Here is a 10,000-nt window from a genome sequence, read left to right as displayed (position 1 = left end):
CTCCAGAGGAGGAGGAGGAGACAGGAGTTAGGATCGTTGCCCGTCACTGTTCTCCAGAGGAGGAGACAGAGACAGGAGTTAGATCGTTGCCCGTCACTGTTCTCTAGAGGAGGAGACAGAGACAGGAGTTAGGATCGTTGCCCGTCACTGTTCTCTAGAGGAGGAGACAGAGACAGGAGTTAGGATCGTTGCCTGTCACTGTTCTCTAGAGGAGGAGGAGGAGACAGGAGTTAGGATCGTTGCCTGTCACTGTTCTCTAGAGGAGGAGACAGGAGTTAGATCATGCCGTCACTGTTCTCTAGAGGAGGAGACAGGAGTTAGGATCGTTGCCTGTCACTGTTCTCCAGAGGAGGAGGAGGAGACAGGAGTTAGGATCGTTGCCTGTCACTGTTCTCCAGAGGAGGAGGAGGAGACAGGAGTTAGGATCGTTGCCTGTCACTGTTCTCTAGAGGAGGAGAGGAGACAGGAGTTAGGATCGTTGCCTGTCACTGTTCTCTAGAGGAGGAGACAGAGACAGGAGTTAGGATAGTTGCCTGTCACTGTTCTCTAGAGGAGGAGACAGGAGTTAGGATAGTTGCCTGTCACTGTTCTCTAGAGGAGGAGAGGAGACAGGAGTTAGGATCGTTGCCTGTCACTGTTCTCTAGAGGAGGAGACAGGAGTTAGGATAGTTGCCCGTCACTGTTCTCTAGAGGAGGAGACAGGAGTTAGGATAGTTGCCTGTCACTGTTCTCTAGAGGAGGAGACAGGAGTTAGGATAGTTGCCTGTCACTGTTCTCTAGAGGAGGAGAGGAGACAGGAGTTAGGATCGTTGCCTGTCACTGTTCTCTAGAGGAGGAGACAGAGACAGGAGTTAGGATCGTTGCCTGTCACTGTTCTCTAGAGGAGGAGAGGAGACAGGAGTTAGATAGTTGCCTGTCACTGTTCTCTAGAGGAGGAGACAGGAGTTAGGATCGTTGCCTGTCACTGTTCTCTAGAGGAGGAGACAGGAGTTAGGATCGTTGCCGTCACTGTTCTCTAGAGGAGGAGACAGGAGTTAGGATCGTTGCCTGTCACTGTTCTCTAGAGGAGGAGACAGGAGTTAGGATCATGGCCTGTCACTGTTCTCTAGAGGAGGAGACAGGAGTTAGGATCGTTGCCTGTCACTGTTCTCTAGAGGAGGAGACAGGAGTTAGGATCGTTGCCTGTCACTGTTCTCTAGAGGAGGAGACAGGAGTTAGATCGTTGCTCTGTCACTGTTCTCTAGAGGAGGAGACAGGAGTTAGGATCGTTGCCTGTCACTGTTCTCTAGAGGAGGAGACAGGAGTTAGGATCGTTGCCTGTCACTGTTCTCTAGAGGAGGAGACAGAGAAAGGAGTTACGATCGTTGCCTGTCACTGTTCCCTACTATAAGGTGTGATATATAACTGTACTATAACAGGTAGTGATATATAACTGTACTATAACAGGTAGTGATATATAACTGTACTATAACAGGTAGTGATATATAACTGTACTATAACAGGTAGTGATATATAACTGTACTATAACAGGTAGTGATATATAACTGTACTATAACAGGTAGTGATATATAACTGTACTATAACAGGTAGTGATATATAACAGGTAGTGATATATAATATACCCTACTATAACAGGTAGTGATATATAACTGTACTATAACAGGTAGTGATATATAACTGTACTATAACAGGTAGTGATATATAACTGTACTATAACAGGTAGTGATATATAACTGTACTATAACAGGTAGTGATATATACCCGTACTATAACAGGTAGTGATATATAATATACCCTACTATAACAGGTAGTGATATATAATATACCCTACTATAACAGGTAGTGATATATAACTGTACTATAACAGGTAGTGATATATAACTGTACTATAACAGGTAGTGATATATAATATACTTACTATAACAGGTAGTGATATATATATACCCTACTATAACAGGTAGTGATATATAATATACCCTACTATAACAGGTAGTGATATATAACTGTACTATAACAGGTAGTGATATATAACTGTACTATAACAGGTAGTGATATATAACTGTACTATCACAGGTAGTGATATATAACTGTACTATCACAGGTAGTGATATATAACTGTACTATCACAGGTAGTGATATATAACTGTACTATAACAGGTAGTGATATATAACTGTACTATAACAGGTAGTGATATATAACTGTACTATAACAGGTAGTGATATATAACTGTACTATAACAGGTAGTGATATATAACTGTACTATAACAGGTAGTGATATATAACTGTACTATAACAGGTAGTGATATATAACTGTACTATAACAGGTAGTGATATATAACTGTACTATAACAGGTAGTGATATATAACTGTACTATAACAGGTAGTGATATATAACTGTACTATAACAGGTAGTGATATATAACTGTACTATAACAGGTAGTGATATATAACTGTACTATAACAGGTAGTGATATATAACTGTACTATAACAGGTAGTGATATATAACTGTACTATAACAGGTAGTGATATATAACTGTACTATAACAGGTAGTGATATATAATATACCCTACTATAACAGGTAGTGATATATAATATACCCTACTATAACAGGTAGTGATATATAACTGTACTATAACAGGTAGTGATATATAATATACCCTACTATAACAGGTAGTGATATATAACTGTACTATAACAGGTAGTGATATATAACTGTACTATAACAGGTAGTGATATATAATATACCCTACTATAACAGGTAGTGATATATAACTGTACTATAACAGGTAGTGATATATAACTGTACTATAACAGGTAGTGATATATAACTGTACTATAACAGGTAGTGATATATAATATACCCTACTATAACAGGTAGTGATATATAACTGTACTATAACAGGTAGTGATATATAATATACCCTACTATAACAGGTAGTGATATATAACTGTACTATAACAGGTAGTGATATATAACTATACTATAACAGGTAGTGATATATAACTATACTATAACAGGTAGTGATATATAACTGTACTATAACAGGTAGTGATATATAACTGTACTATAACAGGTAGTGATATATAACTGTACTATAACAGGTAGTGATATATAACTGTACTATAACAGGTCGTGATATATAATATACCCTACTATAACAGGTCGTGATATATAACTGTACTATAACAGGTCGTGATATATAACTGTACTATAACAGGTCGTGATATATAACTGTACTATAACAGGTAGTGATATATAACTGTACTATAACAGGTAGTGATATATAACTGTACTATAACAGGTAGTGATATATAACTGTACTATAACAGGTAGTGATATATAACTGTACTATAACAGGTAGTGATATATAACTGTACTATAACAGGTAGTGATATATAACTGTACTATAACAGGTAGTGATATATAACTGTACTATAACAGGTAGTGATATATAACTGTACTATAACAGGTAGTGATATATAACTGTACTATAACAGGTAGTGATATATAACTGTACTATAAGAGGTAGTGATATATAACCGTAATATAACAGGTAGTGATATATAACCGTACTATAACAGGTAGTGATATATAACTGTACTATAACAGGTAGTGATATATAACTGTACTATAACAGGTAGTGATATATAACTGTACTATAACAGGTAGTGATATATAATATACCCTACTATAACAGGTAGTGATATATAACTGTACTATAACAGGTAGTGATATATAACTGTACTATAACAGGTAGTGATATATAATATACCCTACTATAACAGGTAGTGATATATAACTGTACTATAACAGGTAGTGATATATAACTGTACTATCACAGGTAGTGATATATAACTGTACTATCACAGGTAGTGATATATAACTGTACTATAACAGGTAGTGATGATATATAACTATACTATAACAGGTAGTGATATATAACTATACTATAACAGGTAGTGATATATAACTGTACTATAACAGGTACTTACGTCCTCTACGGATGTTGATTTGTAGGTTGCCCTTGACGACGGTACATCCCTTCAGAGACTGGGCTGCGTCCACGGAGTCAATGACCTTCTCATCACAGATCTTGTCACATAGCCCGTCACACGCACTGCAGAACATACTGGAGATGGGGGAGAGTGGGACAGGGACAGTCAGACAGACATAAAACATACCAAGGTATACTGAACTAAAATAGAAAGGCAACCAACCATTTCAAAGATTCTACTGAGTTACAGTTCATAAGGAAATCAGTGTAATAAATTCATTAGGTCCTAATCTATGGATTTCAGGACTGGGAATACAGATGTGCATCTGTTGGTCAAAGAGAACAGTTTAAAACAGATAGGGGTGTGGATCAGAAAACCTGTCAGTATCTGGTGTGACCACCGTTTGGCTCGTGCAGCGCGACACATCTCCTTGACAGAGTTTAAAAAACATGTATTTCACTTTTATTTAACCAGGTAGGCTAGTTGAGAACACCTTTATTTAACCAGGTAGGCTAGTTGAGAACACCTTTATTTAACCAGGTAAGCTAGTTGAGAACACCTTTATTTAACCAGGTAGGCTAGTTGAGAACACCTTTATTTAACCAGGTAGGCTAGTTGAGAACACCTTTATTTAACCAGGTAGGCTAGTTGAGAACACCTTTATTTAACCAGGTAGGCTAGTTGAGAACACCTTTATTTAACCAGGTAGGCTAGTTGAGAACACCATTATTTAACCAGGTAGGCTAGTTGAGAACACCTTTATTTAACCAGGTAGGCTAGTTGAGAACACCTTTATTTAACCAGGTAAGCTAGTTGAGAACACCTTTATTTAACCAGGTAAGCTAGTTGAGAACACCTTTATTTAACCAGGTAAGCTAGTTGAGAACACCTTTATTTAACCAGGTATGCTAGTTGAGAACACCTTTATTTAACCAGGTAGGCTAGTTGAGAACACCTTTATTTAACCAGGTAGGCTAGTTGAGAACACCTTTATTTAACCAGGTATGCTAGTTGAGAACACCTTTATTTAACCAGGTAGGCTAGTTGAGAACACCTTTATTTAACCAGGTAGGCTAGTTGAGAACACCTTTATTTAACCAGGTAGGCTAGTTGAGAACACCTTTATTTAAACAGGTAGGCTAGTTGAGAACAAGTTCTCATTTACAACTGTGACCTGGCCAAGATAAAGCAAAGCAGTCCGATACAAACAACAACACAGAGTTACACATGGAATAAACAAAACATACCGTCAATAATACAATAGAACAAAAGAAAAGTCTATATACAGTGAGTGCAAATGAGGTAAGTTAAGGCAATAAATAGGCCGCAGTGGCGAAGTAATTACAATTTAGCAATTAAACACTTGAGTGATAGATCGGCAGAAGATGAATGTGCAGGTAGAGATGGGGTGCAAAGGAGCTAAATAAATAAATAGATAAATACCAGTATGGGGATGAGGTAGGTAGATAGATGGGCTGTTTACAGATGGGCTGTTTACAGATGGGCTGTGAACAGGTGCATTGATCTGTAAGCTGATCTGACAGCTGGTGCTTTAAGCTAGTGAGGGAGATGAGTCTCCAGCTTCAGTGATTTTTGCAATTCGTTCCAGTCATTGGCAGCAGAGAACTGGAAGGAAAGACGACCAAAGGAGGAATTGGCTTTGGGGGTGACCAGTGAGATATACCTGCTGGAGCGCGTGCTACGAGTGGGTGCTGCTATGGTGACCAGTGAGCTGAGATAAGGCTTTACCTAGCAGAGACTTATAGATGACCTGTAGCCAGTGAGTTGGGCGACGAGTATGAAGCGAGGGCCAACCAACGACAGTGTACAGGTCGCAGTGGTGGGTAGTGTATGGGGCTTTGGTGACAAAACGGATGGCACTGTGATAGACTGCATCCAGTTTGTTGATTAGAGTGTTGGAGGCTATTTTATAGATGACATCACCGAAGTAGAGGATCGGTAGCATGGTCAGTTTCACGAGGGTATATTTGGCAGCATGAGTTGATCATGATCTCGTCATGGTATCTCTGCGCATTCAATTTACCCATACCATAACCCCACCGCCACCATGGGGCACTATGTTCACATCAGCAAACTGCTCGCCCACACCTTGTCTGCCATCTGCCCGGTACAGTTCAAACTCCGGGATTCATCCCAGAAGAGCACATTTCTCCAGCGTGCCAGTGGCCATCGAAGGTGAACATTTGCCCACTGAAGTCGGTTACGGCGACAAATACTCCGACGAATACTCCATCCGCTGTGCCTTCAACCGGCCTCCGTCTGAGCAGACCCCCCCCTACCACCCCCGGGCTACTAACTTTAAACGCTGTGTCGCCCACGTGCTAGCGTAGTGGCGGCTTCCTGTTCCATCTACTGCTGCCCCCTGGATGATCACTTGACTACATAGCTGATGCCTGCTGGACTGTCCATTAAACACGGTACTCCATTCTGTTTATTTATGTTTTATCTGTCGGCCCCAGCCGCGAACACAGGCTCTGTCTGTAGTTAATCCGACCCGCTCTGCCTAGTCATCTCCATTTTACCTGCTGTTGTTGTGCTAGCTGATTAGCTGTTGTTGTCTCACCTGTTGTTTTAGTTAGCTCTCCCAATCAACACCTGCGATTACTGTATGCCTCGCTGTATGTCTCTCTCAAATGTCAATATGCCTTGTATACGGTTGTTCAGGTTAGTTATCATTGTTTTAGTTTACAATGGAGCCCCTAGTTCCACTCTTCATACCCCTGATACCTCCTTTGTCCCACCTCCCACACATGCGGTGACCTCACCCATTATAACCAGAATGTCCAGAGATACAACTCTCTTATCGTCACCCAGTGCCTGGGCTTACCTCCGCCGTACCCGCACCCCACCATACCCTGTCTGCGCATTATGCCCTGAATATATTCTACCACGCCCAGAAATCTGCTCCTTTTATTCTTTGTCCCCAACGCTCTAGGCGACCAGTTTTGACAGCCTTTAGCCGCACCTCATACTACTCCTCCTCTGTTCCGCGGGTGATGGGAGGTAAACCCAGGCCCTGCATGTCCCCAGGCACCTCATTTGTTGACTTCTGTGATCGAAAAGCCTTGGTTTCATGCATGTCAACATCAGAAGCCTCCTCCCTAAGTTTGTTTTACTCACTGCTTTAGCACACTCTGCCAACCCTGATGTCCTTTCCGTGTCTGAATCCTGGCTTAGGAAGGCCACCAAAAATTCTGAGATTTCCATACCCAACTATAACACTTTCCGTCAAGATAGAACTGCCAAAGGGGGAGGAGTTGCAGTCTACTGCAGAGATTGACATTACTTTGCAGGCTTACTTTCCAGGTCTTTACCCAAACAGATCGAACTTCTAATTAAAAAAATTAATCTCTCCAGAAATACGTCTCACTGTTGCTGCTTGCTCCAGAACCCCTCAGCTCCCAGCTGTGCCCTGACACCATTTGTGAATTGATCGCCCCCATCTATCTTCAGAGTTTGTTCTGTTAGGTGACCTAAACTGTGATATGCTTAATAACACCCTGCCATCCTACAATCTAAGCTAGATGCCCTCAATCTCACTCAAACAACCACCCTCATCACTGTCAAACGCTCCCTAAAACACTTCTGCGAGCAGGCCTTTCTAATCGACCTGGCCCGGGTATCCTGGAAGGATATTGACCTCATCCCGTCAGTTGAAGATGCCTGGTCATTCTTTAAAAGTAACTTCCTCATCATCTTAGATAAACATGTTCCGTAAAAAATGCAGAACTAAGAACAGATACAGCCCTTGGTTCACTCCAGACCTGACTGCCCTCGACCAGGACAAAAACATCCTGTGGCAGAGTGCAATAGCATCGAATAGTCCCGCGATATGCAACTGTTCAGGGAAGTCAGGAACCAATACACGCAGGAACCAATAACCCAAAGTTCTGGGACGCTGTATAGTCCATGGATAACAAGAGCACCTCCTCCCAGCTGCCCACTGCACTGAGGCTAGGGAACACGGTCACCACTGATAAAACCACTGATAAATCCATGATAATCTAAAACTTCTTCCTGGCTACTCCAACTCGGCCAACAGCTCCCCGACCCATACAAATCAGCTGGGCTTGACAATCTGGACCCTCTATTTCTGAAACTATCTGCCGCCATTGTCGCAACCCCTATTACCAGCCTGTTCAACCTCTCTTTCATATCGTCTGAGATCCCCAAGGATTGAAAGCTGCCGCGGTCATCCCCCTTCAAAGGGGGAGACACCCTGGACCCAAACTGTTACAGACCTATATCCATCCTGCCCTGCCTATCTTAGGTCTTCGAAAGCAAAGTCAACAGATCACGGACCATCTCGAATCCCAACATTCACAAGGCCGCAGGGCCAGACAGATTACCACGACGTGCATTTCGAGCATACGTTGACCAACTGGCAAGTGTCTTCACGGACATTTTCAACCTCTCCCTGTCGGAGTCTGCAATACCAACATGTTTCAAGCAGACTACCATAGTCCTGTGCCCAAGAACACCAAGGTAACCTGCCTAAATGACTACCAACCCTTAGCACTCATGTCTGTAGCCATAAAGGGCTTTCAAAGGCTGGTCATGGCACGCATCAACACAATTGGGGCGGCAGGGTAGCCTAGTGGTTAGAGCGTTGGACTAGTAACCGAAAGGTTGCAAGTTCGAATACCCGAGCTGACAAGGTACAAATCTGTCGTTCTGCCCCTGAACAGGCAGTTAACCCACTCCAACACCATCATTAAGTTTGCTGACGACACAGTGGTAGGCCTGATCACCAACTACAAAGAGACAGCCTACAGGGAGGAGGTCAAAGACCTGGCAGTGTGGTGCCAGGTCAACAACCTCTCCTCAATGTGATCAAGACAAAAGGAGACGATTGTGGACGACAGGAAAATGGAGACAGAGCACACCCCCATTCTCATCGATGGGGCTGTAGTGGAGCAGGTTGAGAGTTAAGCTCCTTGGTGTCCACATCACCAATAAACTATCATGGTCCAAACACACCAAGACAGCCATGAAGAAGGTATGACAAAACCTATTCCCATCAGGAGACTGAAAAGATTTAGCGTACGTACGGCCCAGTACATCACTGGGGCCAAACTTCCTGTCATCCAGGACCTCTATACCAGGCGGTGTCAGAGGAAGACCCTATAGAGGGCAGTGCGCACGGAACAGTACCTCACTGGGGCCAAGCTTCCTGTCATCCAGGACCTCTATACCAGGCGGTGTCAGTGGAAGGCCCAGTACATCACTGGGGCCAAGCTTCCTGTCATCCAGGACCTCTATACCAGGCGGTGTCAGAGGAAGGCCCAGTACCTCACTGGGGCCAAGCTTCCTGTCATCCAGGACCTCTATACCAGGCGGTGTCAGAGGAAGACCCTATAGAGGGTAGTGCGTACGGAACAGTACCTCACTGGGGCCAAGCTTCCTGTCATCCAGGACCTCTATACCCAGGCGGTGTCAGAGAAAGACCCTATAGAGGGTGGTACGTACGGCCCAGTACATCACTGAGGCCAAGCTTCCTGCCATCCAGGACCTCTATACCTGGCGGTGTCAGAGGAATGCCCAAAGAATTGCCAAAACTCCAGTCACCCAAGACAGACTGTTCTCTCTGCTCCCGCATGGCAAGCAGTACCGGAGCGCCAAGTCAACGAGGCTTCAAAACACCTTCCACCCCCAGCCATAAGACTCCTGAACAGCTAATCATATGGTTACCCGGACTATTTGCATTGCCCCCCCCACCACAATTCTTACCCTGCTGCTACTCTGTTTATTATCTATGCATCGTCACTTTAACTCTACCTACATGTGCATATTACCTCAATTACCTCGACTAACCTGTGCCCCCCGTGCACATTAGACATTGACTCTGTACCCCCTGTATATAGCCTCCACATTGACTCTATACCCCTGTATATAGCCTCCACATTGACTCTATACCCCCTGTATATACTCCCACATTGACTCTATAGCCCCTGTATAAAAGCCTCCACATTGACTCTAT

At 43.1% G+C, this 10,000-nt stretch overlaps 1 pseudogene; it reads right to left on the bottom strand.

Moving 5' to 3' along the window:
* The window catches only part of LOC124027938, a 41,035-nt pseudogene that overhangs the window by 190 nt on the left and 30,845 nt on the right, over positions 1-10,000 (bottom strand).

Source organism: Oncorhynchus gorbuscha, unplaced genomic scaffold (genome assembly GCF_021184085.1).
Source record: "Oncorhynchus gorbuscha isolate QuinsamMale2020 ecotype Even-year unplaced genomic scaffold, OgorEven_v1.0 Un_scaffold_3587, whole genome shotgun sequence".
In the NCBI taxonomy this organism is placed as follows: Eukaryota; Metazoa; Chordata; class Actinopteri; order Salmoniformes; family Salmonidae; genus Oncorhynchus; species Oncorhynchus gorbuscha.
Note: the sequence above shows the minus strand (reverse complement) of the source record. Positions and strands in the feature narration are given on the sequence as shown.